Consider the following 20,167-nt stretch of genomic DNA (forward strand, 5'->3'; position numbering starts at 1 on the left):
CAGATGGAGCTTTTACAGCAAGCATCAATCTACGAGGATCAGAAGTTTCGGTGGACAATGCCTGGATTGTTCCTTACTGTCCACTACTATCCAAAATTTTTAACGCACATATCAACGTTGAGTACTGCAATTCTGTCAAGTCCATAAAGTATGTATGCAAGTATGTCAATAAAGGATCCGACATGGCTGTATTTGATGTCACCAGTGGAGCCAATGAACTGAATGAAATTCATCAATATGAGATGGGAAGATACATTAGCAGCAATGAAGCAGTGTGGAGAATACTCAACTTTCCAATCCACGAACGTCATCCCACAGTCGTTCATCTAAGCGTCCACCTTGAAAATGGCCAGAGAGTGTACTTCACTGAAGAAAATGCTGCTGAACGGGTCCAGGCACCCCAGGAAACAACGCTCACATCTTTCTTCAAGCTGTGCACCCAAGATAACTTTGCTCGCAATTTACTTTACAACCAAATTCCAAAGTACTACACATGGAACAGCAGGAACAAGAGTTGGAACCGCTGTAAACAAGGACAAATTGTTCCAGAAGAAACAGGAATCCGGTCTACTGATGCTCTTGGCCGTGTCTACACCGTCCATCCCAACAACTCCGAATGCTTCCACCTTCGCCTATTACTACATGAAGTTAGAGGCCCAACATCATTCACGGATTTGAGAACCGTTCAAGGAAGAGTCTGCAACACTTTCAAAGAGGCCTGCCAACTTCAAGGACTTCTGGAGAATGACGAACACTGGAACACGGCGTTAGAAGAAGCAGCTGCATCTCGATCACCCAAGATGATGCGTAATCTGTTTGCTGTAATGCTTCAAACGTGCTCCATGTCGGGCCCTGAACAGTTATGGATGAACCACAGGGAGAACCTGTCTGAAGACATACTGCATCAAGCAAGGATCCAGCAGCAGAATATGGACCTGGACTACAATGACGACATCTTTAACAGAGCCCTAATCTACATTGAGAACAAGATAATATCTCTAGGAGGATTGAACCTGAAAAGCTTTGGACTTCCCCAACCTAACAGAAACAACGATTCTGCCATTTCCAGTGAAGTAATTAGAGAACGAAGTTATAACATGGATGTGCTCGCAGCTTATATACAGGAAAATGAGCCTAAATTGGTCCAAGATCAAAAAGAAGCCTTTGACAAGATTACTAGAGCAGTTTTTGATAGGCAAAGGGGTATATTCTTTTTGGATGCTCCAGGCGGAACCGGGAAGACGTTTCTTATCAACCTTATTTTGGCAAAAGTGCGGCACAGAAATGAGATTGCCCTGGCTGTCGCTTCATCCGGCATTGCTGCTACACTCTTGACAGGTGGTAGGACTGCTCACTCGGCGTTCAAGTTACCCTTAAATCTGACAAGCACAGAGACTCCAACGTGTAACATCCCAAGGAATTCAGGAAAGGCAAAGGTTCTACAGGATTGCAAGCTCATCGTTTGGGACGAGTGTACCATGTCCCACAAAGCCGCATTCGAAGCATTAGATGTCACCATGAAAGACCTCAGACGGAACAATGACAGAATGGGAGGCGTCGTAATGGTTTTGGCAGGCGATTTTCGACAGACGCTACCAGTTATTCCGCGTGGAACGAGGGCAGATGAAATGCAGGCCTGCATAAAATCTTCTTACATCTGGAATGGCATTCAAACACTTGGATTATCGACTAACATGCGAGTTCATCTCAACGGTGATCCCTCTGCCCAGCAGTTTGCAGATAATCTACTGAAACTAGGAAATGGAGCCCTTACTTCAGAAAATGAAGATGGATATGTAGCGATGCAAGGCATTGGAAGGATTGTGGCTACTGAAGAAGAACTGAAAGAGGCTGTGTTTCCGAATGTGATTCACCACTTCACTGATCACGCATGGCTGTGCGAAAGAGCAATTCTTGCCCCAACAAACGAAGCCGTCGGTGTTATCAACAAGGAACTTTTACAGAACTTACCCGGAACTCTTCATATTTACAAATCTATAGACACGACATGCAATATTGACGAGGCTGTCAACTATACGACAGAGTTTCTCAACAAATTAGAGCCACCTGGAGTACCCTCCCACATATTGGACTTGAAGGTTGGAACACGATAATTCTCCTCAGGAATCTGGATCCGCCTGCACTTTGCAATGGAACAAGACTTTCTATCAAGAAACTGATGCCAAATATTATAGAAGCCACCATCATGACCGGACATGCTGCAGGCGAAGATGTGTTTATTTCAAGAATTCCTATAATCCCTTCCGATCTCCAGTTTCAGTTTAAGCGTCTACAATTCCCTGTTCGTTTGAGTTTCGCGATGAGCATTAATAAGGCACAAGGACAATCTCTCAAAGTTGTAGGGCTCGACCTCCGTAAGCCGTGTTTCTCCCATGGTCAACTGTACGTGGGTTGTTCAAGAGTTGGTAATGCCGATAATCTACACATCTTAGCTCCGAATGGAAGAACATTAAATATAGTTTATCCCGAGGCTCTCTAACGAAAAGGACAATCTAACGAAAAATTATTGCCACTCTCCACTCTCCCAAACTAACTCTGACTATCATGCTTTAAATAGTGATGTTATTGTTTAGTGCTCTCTTGAGAGCATGAGCAATAATCCGAATGGTGCTGCCGTACCAATAGACATTAATCGGTCAGGGGCCCTTGCGACCCCAGCCCGAGCTCCACAAACATACACAAACACTCTCCTCTTCTAATTCATTGTCATCTAAATTTAACTTACACTTAAATTAAAAATTTAATTGGTTCTTAACTCCAAATTTCCTGTAAGCAGGATGTTTTATTTCATCCATGTTTTCGTTACTTTTTATTTTTTCTGTACTGTACTCTCTATCTTTCCCTTTCAACTCTTTCCTATCTTTGATTTTGAATTTTTTATGTTTACTGTTCTTTATACTTCAGACCAATGATTATAACCACATGACTACGGTTTCCTAGCATGTGCTAATATGAGGTCTGTTCTCATTTAAACTAATTTTTTAACAGATGGCTCATGGTTAGGATATATTGTTCCTTTTTATCGACGGGGAATGTTGTGTGTGGGGGGGAAGAGAGAGAGACAGTCTACATGTCCTACACTACTATTCCTGCGCTATTCACTTATCTGCATTTTCTAAATGCACGGGCAACGCCGGGCGGGTACAGCTAGTATATATATAAAGGCGAGAGTACTGGGCGAGATCATTTCTTTTCCATTGGGAGCCATGTCGCTATTAGACGTTTTTCCAACTCAACGGATTTCGAACGGGGAGGATTTGAAGACGCTAAAGCAAATCTCCAACTTGAAAATTTTTTTGGCGTGTCATTGTGCGACATTTATTCCGCATTTACCACCTCATCAAGCGATCGTTTCTTTCAACCAAGATGTCGAATCCTCCAACCTGCTCGTTCAGAATATATACAGAAATTTATTCGAATCGCAACAAACGAAAGAGGAATCTCCCTTCTCTTGGAATAGGATGGATCGAGCTTTGAGACGGCCCATTCAAACAGACCGGCGATATACAGATCCGCGCACGAGTTTTCGGTGGAAGAATATTTTTCTCACGAAACGATATTTTACGTTTGGAGTGAGAACGACGGCTGAGGACGAAGTTCATTTGTTCAAACCACAGCCGCTCCTCTCGCCTATTACGAATCATCGTCCCCCAATCTGAAGGAAAGAAGTTTTAAAGTCAGCGACAGGATGAAATATAAGAAATATATTCTAAGACCTTTTCAAAACTATGTCGTTCCCCCGAAAACGCAATATCTCATCGTCACAACCCAGAAGAGTCTCTTTCTCGTCGATCGGTGCTCGTACTCGCTTTGGAAACAATTGAAAGAGGAGATTTCTTTCCAATCGCCGATGATGTTTCAAGAAAAAGAAGAAGAAAACCCTCCGCCACCTTTACCCATCCCTTCCTTAGATGATAAGAGGAGCTGGACCAAACCGTCGTCATGGCCCGAAACAAAATCGACCCGGCAACGGAATGAAATTGAAGTCATCACAATTGAAGATGAGGAGGAAGAAAAAAAATTACCTCTTAAAAAACGGTCGACTTACCGGAACCTACCTGGCGTGCAAGATCCGCTTCAGAATCCAGAAGCTTCTTCTTCTTCTTCTTCTTCCCCGACTTGTTCAAACAGGCAACCTCTTTCGGACTCCTCACAGACAGAACCTCTTCCAGTATCCTCTTCTTCTTCTTCTCCAACCTGTCCCGACATCGTAGAGGTAGAATGTCAGACGGGTCCACAAGCTTCAAAAAGTCCCGACATCGTAGAGGTAGAAGGTCAGCCGGGTAAACAAGTTCCAACGGGTCCAGAAATCATGCAGGCAGAATCACAGCCGGGTTCACAAGTTCCAACGGGTCCAGAAATCATGGACGTAGAATTTCAGCCGGGTAAACAAGTTCCAACGGGTCCAGAAATCATGGAGGTAGAAACGCAGCCGGGTCCAGACATCCTAGATCCCTCCACTCATCCCAAAGAGACTCCAAGTGTTTCAAGACAGCCTTGTGAGGATCCAGCCCTTCCCGTATGGAATGATTATATGGACTTACAAAATTTGGTGCAACAGGAAGGAGAAGAAAATAATCATACGGATGGGTGGGTCAAAGACTGTTTAGATCATTTAACCTCGAATGAAATTGAACTGTTATGGAATTGCATTTCTGAAATCACATCGGAAATGGGATAAAAACCAAAACAAAAAAAATTTTTTTAATAACAAATTGGAGGAGGGTCATGATGTCAATTAAAAAAAATATTATATAGAGTCCAATCTTGGTGGTTCACTTCAGTTTTCCAGCATGAGGTGATCCACGTTTCCCGAAATATGGATCCCATTCCAAGAGAGATTGTGTAGAGCCTTCACTTCAGTTCTTTTTTTTTCCTACCAAGAGGAGAGGGTCCCCAAAGGGCTACCCATGTCCAAAGAGAGAAAGTGTAGAGCGTTCATTTCAGTTTTTTTTTCCAAGTTTAGGGGAGGGAGGTCTCAAAATGACACCCCCCATTTTCAAAGAGAGATGGTGTAGAGCGTTCATTTCTGTTTTTTTTTTTCAAAGTTATGGAGTTTTCAAATGACTACCCATTTCAGAGAAAGAGAGAGAGAGAGAGAAGGTGTAGAGCGTTCATTTCAGTTTTCCAAGGTTAGGATGGTGGTGGAGAATCCTCCAAAATGGCTACTCATGTTAAAGAGAGAGAGAGAGAGAAAATGCGTAGAGCGTCCATTTCAGTTTTCCAACATTAGAAGGTCCCAAAATACCTTCTGAATTGAAAGAGAGATCGTGTAGAGCGTTCATTTCCAGTTCTCCAAGATCAGAAGAAGAGGGTCCGCTTTTCCCAAAATGGCTTTCCGCATTCAGAGACAGCGAAGTGCAGACTTCAGTTTTCTCCCTTCCCAAGAATAGAGGGTCCCAAAATGGCTTTCCATTTCAAAGAGAGAGGGAGAGGCGTTCATTTCCATTCTCCAAGATAGGGTCGTCTGCTTTTTTCCCAAAATGGCTTCCCAATTCAGAGAAAGAGAGAGAGTGAAAAGGTGTGTAGAGCGGTCATGTTCATTCTCCAAGATAGGGTCGTCAGCTTTTTCTCAAAATGGCATCTCCCCATTCAAAAAGAGATCGTAACCAATTTTTTCCAGTTTTTTCCAAGATGGGGGGGAGAAGAAAACCTAGGATGGAATAACACGACACACAGAGAGAAAGAGAAAAAAAACGCCATCTTGTCATTTTCTGATAGGGTACCGGTGTTCGAATACTTTTGTGACCGACTGTACCTGGGGAATTGAAACAAAGTCAAAAGCCAATCGAAAGTAAAATCCCAACAGAATTCCACAAGAATGAGTCATAGTCTATTTTTAGAAAGAGTGAGACAACATTCCCAGACAAAAAGAGAAGGGAGTTAATTTTTATCATGTCTAGAAGACATGATAAAAATTAACAAAAAGTGTTTTTTTTTTTTTTCCATCTCAGAATTTTTTTCTGAGCTCTGAGAATTTTTTCCCAGTCGGCTTGATTCACAAAACCAGATATATTCAAATTATTTCTATAGAGGGTTCTCATCTATTTAAACCACTCGCGTTTCAGCTTTAAATCAGTCTGTGCTGTGCACTGGAGCTGAATACACGCTTCTTCCTCCTGGAAAAAGGTTTTCTGAAGGTGTGTGGAGATATTGTTTTCAGCTGTCAGACATTTTTTTCCAACAGCCGACTCGATCGTTCAAATGACACCGTGGAAGTTGGAGAGAGGTCAAGTCGATTGGGAGGACGGTAAAGCATTTGAGCTATTTTCCTTAAGAAATGCCTTCGTGGAGGACTTTGGAAGGGAAACTGGCTCGTATTCACGTTACACATGGGGAAAAACCACGAAAAAAAACACCCATGCAGCCAGCTTGAAAGTCAGTCGTTCACGTTTAACAAAATATGAAATGGATTTTATAAAAACATATTGGGATCGTATTCAAAATTGGATCATTCTGTTGTTTTATCAGAATATACCAGTATACGATTGAACAATTCTATTGAATAACATGATTTTGCCTTCTTGAAAGTCATTTGTTAACGTTTCACAAAATATATATCAGTGTACGATGGAACCATCATGATCCGTTATCCTGACTGATGGAGTCAGCTGTGTATCATGGGATCTTTTGCCTTGTTGAAAACGATTTCTTAAAGTTCCACAAAATATATTAGTATACAACCCCCATAGCACAAAACATCCTCAGGATGTCCTATTTAAGTCGCAATATCCCGGGACATACTTAGGATGTCCTAAGGATGTTGATTCTCAGATGTCCTGAGGAGATCGTAATTTAACATCCTGAGGATGTCTTATTTAAGTCGCTATGTCCCGGGATATGACAGGATGTCCTGAAGATGTTGATTCTCAGATGTCCTGAGGAGTTCACCAATTTCACATCCTGAGGACATTCATTCTGCATTGTCCGGAGGACTTTCGTTGTTAAACATTTTGAGGATATTTGTTCTCAAATTTACCAGTTTTAATTTTTTGACATTGCACATCTGAAACTTGCACATTATTTTATTTTTCATATGTATTTTACTAAGTTGTTTCTAAATGCTGTACATTAAAAATATTGATATGATTGATGATTTATTCTTGTTATTTTGTTATTAATTTTAACTGCTATTTTTTCTGGCGTTTTTAAAAATTTGTTTAGTCATGGAAAAGATTTTTTTCAATGGATTAGTATTTTCTAGAATATTTGCAAAATTCTAAATAACATATATTTTTTTATAAAAAATGTATAAATTACATGTATAATTACTTACAGATTACAAACCCTACTACAAATATAGGTAAAATTAGATATAGATATATTTAATTACGGAAACGATTTTTTTTTTAAATTTGGGTATAGAGACATTAGGTATTTTTTTGGAAGCAGGAAACATGAAACATTAGCAACTGCCTTCGCAGGGAATCGAAGGACGGACCTCTGGAATACCGGCCCAGTGTGCAGAACCACTACACCACGAAGACACGCTAGGTGTGATGGTGGTGTATTTGATTATGGCAAAGCACACTAGGGCTATCTGCCTAAGGGGAGTGATGTCTTCGTGGAGGACTTTCTAAGGGAAACTGGCTCGTATACACGTTGCACGTGGGGGAAACCACGAAAACACCCATGCAGCCAGCCCGTTCGCGGGATTCAAACCTCGGATCGCACTACCAGGGTTCAGCGACTTTACCGCTCGGCCGCTGGTGGGCCGAAGACACGCTAGGAAAGCGGGAGAAATACCTTATATTACTTCTCTTTTTAAAGGCCGACTTTTTTTAAGGGGATCCAATCACTAAATCCTGGGTGTGGATATACCTCATCCAACACCTTTTTAGTTCGGGCGCCACTGTAGAGACATTAGGATTTTTTTGGGAAGCCGTAGAGATGAAAAATTAGCAACCGCCTTCGCCGTGAATCGAACCACGGACCTCTGAAATACCGGCTCAGGGTGCAGAACTATTACACCACGAAGGCACGCGAGGAAAGCGAGAGAAATACCTCATAAGGAAAAATTTTTTCTTCTAATTACAGGACAGAAAATGTTTTTCAATCGCGCGATTTGTTATTGATATTGAATTACAGTCGTGCGATAATTTCGCAGTAAAGATACATCTCTGATGACTATCCAAGATTCTAGAAACTTTGGTCTTATATAGAGATGGTCGTCTTATAGAAATAATGCTTAATATCAATATTTATTTATAATCTCAGAACTATTGGTCACTTTCAGAAGTGGTCGTTTGAGAGGTGATATTCTATATATTTATTTACTGATACTCTCGGATTCCAAAATTTGTTTATATTCTCAGAAATATTGGATAGAAGGTGGTCGTCCCATACATGCAAAATTTTACATTTCATTAAAAATGAATTCGGCATTATTTAACTATTTCCCTATTAATTAATTAATTAGATAAAGAAAAAATTAGGAAATAGTACTGTTTATTACAGAATAATGTAGAAAGTTCTACAGAACTATATTCTTTCGCGTCATTGCACATTTTATCCGACAAACTACTAGTTCCTCGTATTCTTCCGCAAATCCGTAAACATCTGTCTGATTTGAAACGAAATCCAAAATGGCTGCGCCATGAGGTTAACTTGTATGGATATTTTTTGTTGCATGAAAGGTAAGTTCAGTTGCAATACTTGTATGTTTACTTTTTTTGCTTTTCGAATTTATGTTATTTATGTCATTTTGACAGTTAAATGTTTCACAGCTTTATGAATTGTTACCATTCTGTCGTGAATTACGTGTATCTCAATGGCTGGCTGTCTTTTCAAATATCTAATTTGCCCTGCTATCCAAATGTTTATGACTGAATTTTTTTTAGTCTAGTTTATGCATTCAGTTTCAAAATAATATGTGTGATCAGATTGCTTATTATTTTATTGCAGCAATAAATTTATGTTAAATAGTTTGAACAATTGTATAAAAATAAGAGTTTGCATTGTTTTGTCCAAAATATGTATGGTTGAAACATTATCTTAATCTAGTTTGTAATTCAAGTTTTTTTGGGGGTACTGTTCTGTTATTGGGACCAGAATCGGAAATGTATGAACCTGTGTTCGTAAGTATGTGCATAGATGTGTATATGTAGACACACAAACATACAAATATACAAGCATACATAAATACAATTCTGAACCCGGTCCTGATAACAGAACAGTACTTTTTTTTAATCTTTTTTGAATATTTTATAAAAGGATTAAGCATTTTTCAAACTGCATATCATTTTAAGATTCGACTTGCAGGAAGACAAAATATGGTCATTCAATCAAATGCTTATGATTGCTTTTGACATTTTCTCATAAATATTGTTTGCATTTTTATTGTATTTTAGATACTTTAGTTATGTAAAGTGAACATAAGAATATTAGGAAAGCTGAAGAATATGAATAGCTACCATAATACATGTATTTTTTCATCGAGCCCATTGTTTTAGAAACCAATGCACCATTATTATATGCTGGCTTATTTTATAGTTATATGCAGTTTAATTTTATGTTCATGTTACTGTAGTATTGTCATTATAATAAAAGTATTGATAATTTTTGTTGAATCTTGCAAGTTGCCTAACATTCAGAATTATTACTACCTAATTTTACTGATAGGTTTTTTCAAGTTGACATAATCTGTCTGATAAATAAAATAAACTGGTGTTTAAATTATATGCATTTCTCTTAATTTTTCATTGAAAGTGAGATGGAAATATAAATGCTATCCAGAAAAGTGAATTCTTTTTGCCTGAAATAACAAACTGTACTAAAGGATTAATGTTTTTATCATTTTAGAAATGTCAATATTAAAGTTTCTCCCCCTTCTCTTCTTTGATTTTGAAATAATTTATAATAAAATAATATATGCATAAGTGCAATTAATGTAAAGTGTCATTCAATAATATAATTTATTTTTACTGATATTTTTATATTTCTTATCTGGGTTTTCTTTTGGTGTTAGAAGGAGGAAAAGACTGTAATGTTTTAATTAAGGAAATAATTAAAACATTACAGTCTTTTAAATAACACAGTTACAGTAATGTTTATTGAAGCAATCAGTACTCTGTGATTGCCAGTGATTGAATAATGTTAAAATGCATAGTTCATAAGGAAATTTGCTTATCTTTGTGTTATAGATTTTATTTTGACACAAGCTGAAATTTGAATTATTGGAAGCACTTTGAAAACCCGAATTATATCCTGAATCATTAATCAGGCCAATATATAACATACAAATTTTCATACAAAATTATATCTTTGAGCATATTATAAAGAGCTGATTTAATTTTATTATTTGTACAAATTTTAGACAAAAGTAGCATGTAACAGTTAAAGATTTATTGAAGCCTACTTGTTACTTGTGGTAACAAAGAAGTGTGAAAGATATTGCCACATTAGCGAACATGACGATCATTGATGCTTAGTTTAGTAATTTAATAATATATTGAGAAATGCTGGGAACTTTCAGAAGTAGACATTTCGGAAATGATGGGCTTGATAAGAAATTTACATGGTTTTATTATTTATGCTTTAGTTAAGAATGGATTTTAGATGTTCATGTGAAAGAATTCTGTTTAATTATATGTGAAAGAATTGTTAAAGTTTGGCATTTAAAAAAATGAATTAATAATATGCAATTATCTTTTTATTATACATATATTACTATATATTTCTAATGCGCTATGTAAATGTCAGTGCTAAACAATTGAGATACTATTGTCAGGGCAATCTTTTTTTATACATGAAAAATTCTGATACTTTCTTATCATCTGCCCTCACAGCTTCAACTTATGCTAAAACAGCAAGAGTATGCACACGATAATAGCAAACTATGATTATGCATACCACACACATCTATTTACATGCTTTATATTTAATCTTTATTTCTGAATAGTATTCCATTGGATGAAAAATATGTGAATATTGACCCAATGTATATATTTTTGTGTGTGTGCATCCTAAAATTTCTTGTTTCTTATAAAGTGCTTATTTGAATTACTACTTGTGAACAGAGCAGGAGATATGAACCATAAACTAACCATTTTGCCAATTTTCACAGCTTTGCAGATAGTCAGAAAGCACCAAAATTTGTAATAATGTTAAGTTTAAATGATGTTCTATACTTATGTGTTAATTTTTCTATTCTATTAATTCTATTACTGTGTTATCAAACTTTCTGCAGGAATTTCAACTGGTTAAGATGTTATTACCATGTGGAGAAGAATTTGGTTTTCAAGCTAGAAAAAATTGCAGCTGAAGGATTTTGAAAAGGTCAGTCAAACTGGTTTTAGTTCATTATAATTTAATTTTAGGTGAAGAATTCTCAAATTTATTTATCATAAGTGTCTAAAGGTCTTCTAAATTAAATTCTGCTTGTTTTTGAAATTTTTCATGACATTCATTCTTTGATTATTATTATTATTTTTTTTTTTTTTTTTTTTTTTTTTTTTAATTTACTAACTTATATCCAGGCACATAATGTTGCATTTAATGCCATACCTTAAATATTGTAAAATGTTAAAATAATACATTTCACTTAAAATGTGGTTGTGACAGTAAATTTTCTGTTACATTTAATCATATCTATAAACATTGATATACATCATTTTTCAATAATCTGTATATTATTTTGTGCATTTCTTTTACATCCAAGATCTGGCATATGATTTGCTTTTCAAACTGATAACATGGTGTAATAATGTAATCTAATGGTTAAAGTTTACTATGGAACGGGCCAAATTTAATAAATTATTCTTTGATAGAAATTTATTCATGTGTTCAGTGTGTCTCATCTCTTTAAATTGCTAAAGTAAATTTTATGTACTTGCATTTAGGAATTTGGACTGTATCAGAGTAATTTTGTTTCAGTTATTATAACATGCAAGGGAAAAAATTCATTCATAGCTCCGTATTTAAAATTAGTTAATTAAAGTCCTTAATAAAGAGGGACGTTTTGTTGTTTTTAATGTCGATAGAGTTTAATTCAAAAATATGCCACATTAAGGGTTACTTTTTAACCTAATTTAAAATTTTCATTACTTTAACATGTCCAATAATTGTTATTTTAACTCCGATATTGTAATAATATCAAAATTCCTAACTTTTTGATAGGTAATCCAAATGTAAAACAAGAAAAGAAAAAATTAAAATCTAGAAGTATATTTATTTCATACCTCTAACAAATAAAAACAACACAAGCACTTTTTACTGTCTATCTGCATAGTGTGGCATGTCCCGTAAGACTGAGATTTGTATGGTCAAATCCATGTTTCAGTTAAAGGAAAATGCATGCACAGTCTTCTGATTTTCCCTTCGATTAAGGATACTGTATATACTAGCATAAGAAATATATTAGTTAATGCAGTGTTATACATCAATATTTATAGACAATTATTGTGGCTATGTTTATTATAATTTTGTTCACTGTAATGGCTGGAGTGCCTAAACCATCTTGCTGTGTAAACAAAACTCAAATCTTCATCTCTGCATACTGCTCCACTAGTGTTTAAACCACTGAAATGGTGATTATGGTAGAACATCTTTGGTAAAAATTTACTCTACTGTAACCCTTGGCGAATCGTTTCTTTTTTTTATATCAAGATCGTCATCTGAGAGGATCGGCACCAATTTCAAGGTGTTTGCTACACAAAACCAAAATAAGAAGTCAAAGACATACACAAACTCTGTGTCCATGTACACATCGACCTATTAAAACAGAGAACTGCACAAACTGGGCATTGTGCACTGCCTTAACTTTGTCCATGTACACATTGATCTATTTTCACTTTAAGAAAATCAGAAAGTTAAAAATATCATAGTTACCAGAAAAAATTCGCCACTGTCTTAATACACAGACAACCAAAAATACACAAACAGAGAGGAATAAGTTACCAAAAATACATATTTCCTAACATAAAAACATTAAACAACAAATCTTCTAACAAAAATTAACACACAGAGACGAACAAATAAATGAAACGTCATTTTTTTAACATACCTTTTTTTCACATGCATATGTTTAGGCTTCCCACCACCATCCTCCAGGTAAGCAATTCAATTAAATTTTTCGTCTCTTAGTCACCTCAGACATACTCAAACGATGGTACCCACACCAAAATAATAAATAGCATGTTCAAAATACAAGACCATACCACTTCCGTGCAACCAAACACAGCAATTGAAAAGAATGGTAAGAACCAAAAACTTGGGACCGTACAAAAGGTTTACTATTAAAAAAAGTAGCCCAAAATTAAATTTATCACAGCACGTTGGCAATATTTGCAGAAATAACTCCTTTTTATTGACCTAAAAAAAAAAGTTTTTTTTTTTTTTTCCCAAAGGCTACTTTCGCCAACATTATCAACATTAGGGTTACCGAAAAACTTCTTTGACGCAATGGGCTTCCACATTTCACAAACAACCAATACCACTTTGCGATTTTTTTTCAGACAGAAACCAAGGTGTACCATACAGTAAAGATTAGCCACATCTTCATTTACTACTGTTACAAGTACTTCTTTGGTAAATTTCTGCGGTTAAATTCAAAAGTTTAAAATTGCATTAACATGATCAGATTCATAGCTAGGGTTTTCAGCGCTCAGGGACAACTGAAGATTTTGCGCCCCCTACTGCTTGCCAAGGATGGAAAACATTTAATTCTAAAATGTTTTAACATCAGTTTGGCGCCCCTTGGATTCTGCACCCGGGGACAGATGCCCCCCTTGCCCCCCTCTAGCTACGCCCCTGATCAGATTTTATTTTCTGCACGTAGCTAACAATTACTTACGTGTTGTCAGATAAATGTTACCAGATGCAGTTAATTATTTTTTACTTGCCAATCTCATGAGACAAGTTTTTTTTGCTCCTGCAAGACTTTACTTTGTGTTGCAAAATAAATTCATTCTCACTCTTTTTGAACTTGCCTACACATTAAATTTAAAATAGTTTTATGAATAGGTAAGAAGTGATTATCATAATTTTGTTTCTCTCTTTATCTTGGCAACTTTATATGTTGATTCAGTATCCAGGTTACCTACTAGTGGCTGATTGATAAAACTGCTCATATGTTCAGCTGGTGGTTTGAGTTTATTTTCTGACATAAAAAATTTTAAAAGGCATCCCCCATGTTTATTTTATTATAATCGAAAAATCAAATAATTGCTACTCTGTTTATAGGTATTAAATGTTAAAATATTTTAAACTAGCTGTACCCGCCCGGCGTTGCCCGTGCATTTAGAAAATGCAGATAAGTGAATAGCGCAGGAATAGTAGTGTAGGACATGTAGACTGTCTCTCTCTCTTCCCCCCCACACACACACAACATTCCCCGTCGATAAAAAGGAACAATATATCCTAACCATGAGCCATCTGTTAAAAAATTAGTTTAAATGAGAACAGACCTCATATTAGCACATGCTAGGAAACCGTAGTCATGTGGTTATAATCATTGGTCTGAAGTATAAAGAAAAGTAAACATAAAAAATTCAAAATCAAAGATAGGAAAGAGTTGAAAAGGAAAGATAGAGAGTACAGTACAGAAAAAATAAAAAGTAACGAAAACATGGATGAAATAAAACATCCTGCTTACAGGAAATTTGGAGTTAAGAACCAATTAAATTTTTAATTTAAGTGTAAGTTAAATTTAGATGACAATGAATTAGAAGAGGAGAGTGTTTGTGTATGTTTGTGGAGCTCGGGCTGGGGTCGCAAGGGCCCCTGACCGATTAATGTCTGTTGGTACGGCAGCACCATTCGGATTATTGCTCATGCTCTCAAGAGAGCACTAAACAATAACATCACTATTTAAAGCATGATAGTCAGAGTTAGTTTGGGAGAGTGGAGAGTGGCAATAATTTTTCGTTAGAGAGCCTCGGGATAAACTATATTTAATGTTCTTCCATTTGGAGCTAAGATGTGTAGATTATCGGCATTACCAACTCTTGAACAACCCACGTACAGTTGACCATGGGAGAAACACGGCTTACGGAGGTCGAGCCCTACAACTTTGAGAGATTGTCCTTGTGCCTTATTAATGCTCATCGCGAAACTCAAACGAACAGGGAATTGTAGACGCTTAAACTGAAACTGGAGATCGGAAGGGATTATAGGAATTCTTGAAATAAACACATCTTCGCCTGCAGCATGTCCGGTCATGATGGTGGCTTCTATAATATTTGGCATCAGTTTCTTGATAGAAAGTCTTGTTCCATTGCAAAGTGCAGGCGGATCCAGATTCCTGAGGAGAATTATCGGTGCTCCAACCTTCAAGTCCAATATGTGGGAGGGTACTCCAGGTGGCTCTAATTTGTTGAGAAACTCTGTCGTATAGTTGACAGCCTCGTCAATATTGCATGTCGTGTCTATAGATTTGTAAATATGAAGAGTTCCGGGTAAGTTCTGTAAAAGTTCCTTGTTGATAACACCGACGGCTTCGTTTGTTGGGGCAAGAATTGCTCTTTCGCACAGCCATGCGTGATCAGTGAAGTGGTGAATCACATTCGGAAACACAGCCTCTTTCAGTTCTTCTTCAGTAGTCACAATCCTTCCAATGCCTTGCATCGCTACATATCCATCTTCATTTTCTGAAGTAAGGGCTCCATTTCCTAGTTTCAGTAGATTATCTGCAAACTGCTGGGCAGAGGGATCACCGTTGAGATGAACTCGCATGTTAGTCGATAATCCAAGTGTTTGAATGCCATTCCAGATGTAAGAAGATTTTATGCAGGCCTGCATTTCATCTGCCCTCGTTCCACGCGGAATAACTGGTAGCGTCTGTCGAAAATCGCCTGCCAAAACCATTACGACACCTCCCATTCTGTCATTGTTCCGTCTGAGGTCTTTCATGGTGACATCTAATGCTTCGAATGCGGCTTTGTGGGACATGGTACACTCGTCCCAAACGATGAGCTTGCAATCCTGTAGAACCTTTGCCTTTCCTGAATTCCTTGGGATGTTACACGTTGGAGTCTCTGTGCTTGTCAGATTTAAGGGTAACTTGAACGCCGAGTGAGCAGTCCTACCACCTGTCAAGAGTGTAGCAGCAATGCCGGATGAAGCGACAGCCAGGGCAATCTCATTTCTGTGCCGCACCTTTGCCAAAATAAGGTTGATAAGAAATGTCTTCCCGGTTCCGCCTGGAGCATCCAAAAAGAATATACCCCTTTGCCTATCAAAAACTGCTCTAGTAATCTTGTCAAAGGCTTCTTTTTGATCTTGGACCAATTTAGGCTCATTCTCCTGTATATAAGCTATGAGCACATCCATGTTATAACTTCGTTCTCTAATTACTTCACTGGAAATGGCAGAATCGCTGTTTCTGTTAGGTTGGGGAAGTCCAAAGCTTTTCAGGTTCAATCCTCCTAGAGATATTATCTTGTTCTCAATGTAGATTAGGGCTCTGTTAAAGATGTCGTCATTGTAGTCCAGGTCCATATTCTGCTGCTGGATCCTTGCTTGATGCAGTATGTCTTCAGACAGGTTCTCCCTGTGGTTCATCCATAACTGTTCAGGGCCCGACATGGAGCACGTTTGAAGCATTACAGCAAACAGATTACGCATCATCTTGGGTGATCGAGATGCAGCTGCTTCTTCTAACGCCGTGTTCCAGTGTTCGTCATTCTCCAGAAGTCCTTGAAGTTGGCAGGCCTCTTTGAAAGTGTTGCAGACTCTTCCTTGAACGGTTCTCAAATCCGTGAATGATGTTGGGCCTCTAACTTCATGTAGTAATAGGCGAAGGTGGAAGCATTCGGAGTTGTTGGGATGGACGGTGTAGACACGGCCAAGAGCATCAGTAGACCGGATTCCTGTTTCTTCTGGAACAATTTGTCCTTGTTTACGGCGGTTCCAACTCTTGTTCCTGCTGTTCCATGTGTAGTACTTTGGAATTTGGTTGTAAAGTAAATTGCGAGCAAAGTTATCTTGGGTGCACAGCTTGAAGAAAGATGTGAGCGTTGTTTCCTGGGGTGCCTGGACCCGTTCAGCAGCATTTTCTTCAGTGAAGTACACTCTCTGGCCATTTTCAAGGTGGACGCTTAGATGAACGACTGTGGGATGACGTTCGTGGATTGGAAAGTTGAGTATTCTCCACACTGCTTCATTGCTGCTAATGTATCTTCCCATCTCATATTGATGAATTTCATTCAGTTCATTGGCTCCACTGGTGACATCAAATACAGCCATGTCGGATCCTTTATTGACATACTTGCATACATACTTTATGGACTTGACAGAATTGCAGTACTCAACGTTGATATGTGCGTTAAAAATTTTGGATAGTAGTGGACAGTAAGGAACAATCCAGGCATTGTCCACCGAAACTTCTGATCCTCGTAGATTGATGCTTGCTGTAAAACCTCCATCTGCAGGGCTTCTACGACGATACAGTGGATATCCGTCTTGTCCCGTCTGCGTCTCTTTCAAGAACTGGCGAGGGTATCGCTCTCTTGTCGATTTTTATTTTCCAAACATTTCTTTTTTCGAGGTGGCTGCGGCATATTTTTTCTAAAATCTGAAAAGCAAAAGTTAAGCAACCAACAGAAGAATGATTACAAAAACTGAAGAAAACGCTACAATAAAGAAATCAATTGTTATAATCGAACGTTATTTGAAAATAAATAATAGCAACACGATCAGTGAGTCAAAAAACCATGATAATATTAATTAAGAAACAAAAAGTTTATAAAGTGCAATTCTGAAAAAAAAAAAGAAATTAATGTGTCATGAAAACAGCAAACTAAAGCTACAAAAAAGAAATGAATTGTAATTAATCGATTTAATGTATCGTCAAAACAGCAAACTAACGCTAGAATAAAAAAAATCAATTGTTACAATCGAACGTTATTTGAAAACAAATAATAATATCAGTGAGTCAAAAAAACCGTGATTAATTAATTATAAATAATTTTTTTAAAATTTTTCTAATTCAAAAATCGAAAATCGGGCTTCGAGGTCTGGTGGCCAGCCCCTTTGTGCTTCCGTATAAAAAATTCCAGGTCCCTGCGTGCCATAGATTTGGCTGGAGAGCTCGGTCAGACAGACAGACTTACACTTGCTTTTATTATTATAGATGCTTCCTTTAATTTGCATTCTAATAGTCATTTGTTTAAATTTAATTATGAATTATATTCACATATAGTAATTGTGAGTGTTTTTTTTATTTTAGGTGCTGTGAAATGCAATGACAGAGATCCAATTTATCAAGAGTTCTTATATACATAATAATACATGGATATAAGATTGTTTTTCATGAATTCAAATAAAATGTGATAAATTGGATTAATAAAAACTATTTTGAATTTTGAAAAGTGTTTTTCCTCTGTTAATCATAATATAGTGCCATAAATTTCTGAATGTGTTTATTTTTCATCCAAATAAATAGCTTTACAAAAATTTGTCATATTAATAGATATTGCATAATTTAGCATTATTATAAATATTTATTATAGCAGATTTAGCTGAACTACTTTTTTAGTCTCTTTGCAGATGAAGTCACAAAGGTAAGTGGTTAGATATTTTCTGTATTCCCCATTAAGTAATTTTATCTGGTAAATTATCATTACTTATATACTGAAGGTGAAAGAATAAGCTTTCCTTGAAGATACAAAAATTTGCAGATATTTCAAAAAATTGCTATATGTAAAAAAGTTCTTAAATTGCGAAATTGAAAATGTTATATATGAAATAGTTCAGAAATATAAATATTTTCACTATTTTTTAACTATAATTCACTGCATTTGTTATATATAATCACAGTTTAAGGTAGCAGTGCTTTTCTCACTGTGATTTCTCATGTATTTTGATTCATAAATACACGTACATAAATCCATGTATTTTGATTTCTCTTTTGAGACTGAATAAAAAATGAACTAAACATTCTTGTTGACATTGAGAGTTGAATAAAAGCTCACCTCAAAATAAAATGAATTAATAAATTTATGGGAAATTTTACATTGCATATATTGAGCAGAAAGAGTAAACTGAATGTACTTAATGGAATTAATAATTGGTAGAGTTGATAGCAGAATAAAATGCCTTAATTGCATGGTAAACAGTAGATCTTTTGAAGTTTTTCTATGTTGCGTAAAATGCAGATTTAAATTTTTGATATTGATTGTCATATAAATGGCAATTACTGTTTTATTTTGCTCTGAAATGAATGGTTAGTAATAAAATTCTGGGAGACAACCTTTAACATGTGCTAGAATTTACAAAATTAAATTTGGTGCTGATTTCAACGGGTAAATTTCATTTTACTGAATTTTGCGTAAAATAATACCAATGAACCATTGCAAATTATTTTCAGAACTTTTTTTTTAATCTAAAAGTCCTATTAGTTTTGAAATGTGACTTCATATCGTCAGTCATAAACTTGTTTTGCTTTTCATTCAAGTCTTGCCATTTGGCAAAATTTAACATATTTACCTTTAAAATCTAATATATTATTGACTAACAAGCCAAGCTATTTAAAAGCATTACACACAGTTCTTAACAATGCTTTTTAAAATTTTTAATCTGATTGATTTAAAATCCATTTAATTCATGATATATCTAATTGAAAACATTTTAATATTTCTACATAATTACATGGTATATTTCTTCATTTTTCAAATATATAGAAGATATATAACTTTCTGGTGTCAGTATCTTATAAAATGTTTTGCTATTTCCACTGCCCCATCTGTATTGATAATCTATGCATTCATAAACTTTTAGCCTCTTTGAGTGACTGCTAAAATCTGAAGCCTTTCAGATTTTTTTTTTTTTTTAATTGTGTGAGCAGAAAGATAAAATTTTAGAAGAGCTTCTTGAGTTACCCTTTTGAATGATATAAAGAATTGTTAACATAATGTCAAATTTTTACAACTAAATATTAAATATATAAAAAAGCCTGCAGCGTTCTCATGTTACGAAAACATATTTATTTGTTCTGAGGCTAGGAATTGATTTAGTTTTAAAAATGCAATTTATTCCTTTTAACAATTTCCCAACAGTGTCATCAAAACACTATAAATTCCTTACATGTTTTAAAGAAAGATGATTCATTTATGTAAAGATTATTAAATGGGTAATTTTATTATTCAATTTTTAATACAAATTAACTGAAATTAGAAACTGATTTTGTAAAATAATTTAATTATGAATA

General features: G+C 36.1%; 1 long non-coding RNA gene across 2 annotated transcripts; it reads left to right on the forward strand.

Moving 5' to 3' along the window:
* Positions 1-8,572: 8,572 nt before the first annotated feature.
* On the forward strand, positions 8,573-18,320 carry LOC146995878 (uncharacterized). Of its 2 annotated transcripts, XR_015042607.1 has the most exons (3): positions 8,573-8,657; positions 11,210-11,298; positions 18,188-18,320. It is a non-coding gene; the product is annotated as an uncharacterized LOC146995878 (long non-coding RNA). The 2 variants fall into 2 exon arrangements; XR_015042606.1 differs by lacking the exon at positions 8,573-8,657 and having other exon boundaries at positions 8,664-11,298.
* Positions 18,321-20,167: the final 1,847 nt, after the last annotated feature.

The sequence above is a fragment of the Stegodyphus dumicola genome, chromosome 8 (assembly GCF_044657685.1).
Source record: "Stegodyphus dumicola isolate Sdum_Otavi_A_Nest chromosome 8, ASM4465768v1".
NCBI lineage: Eukaryota > Metazoa > Arthropoda > Arachnida > Araneae > Eresidae > Stegodyphus > Stegodyphus dumicola.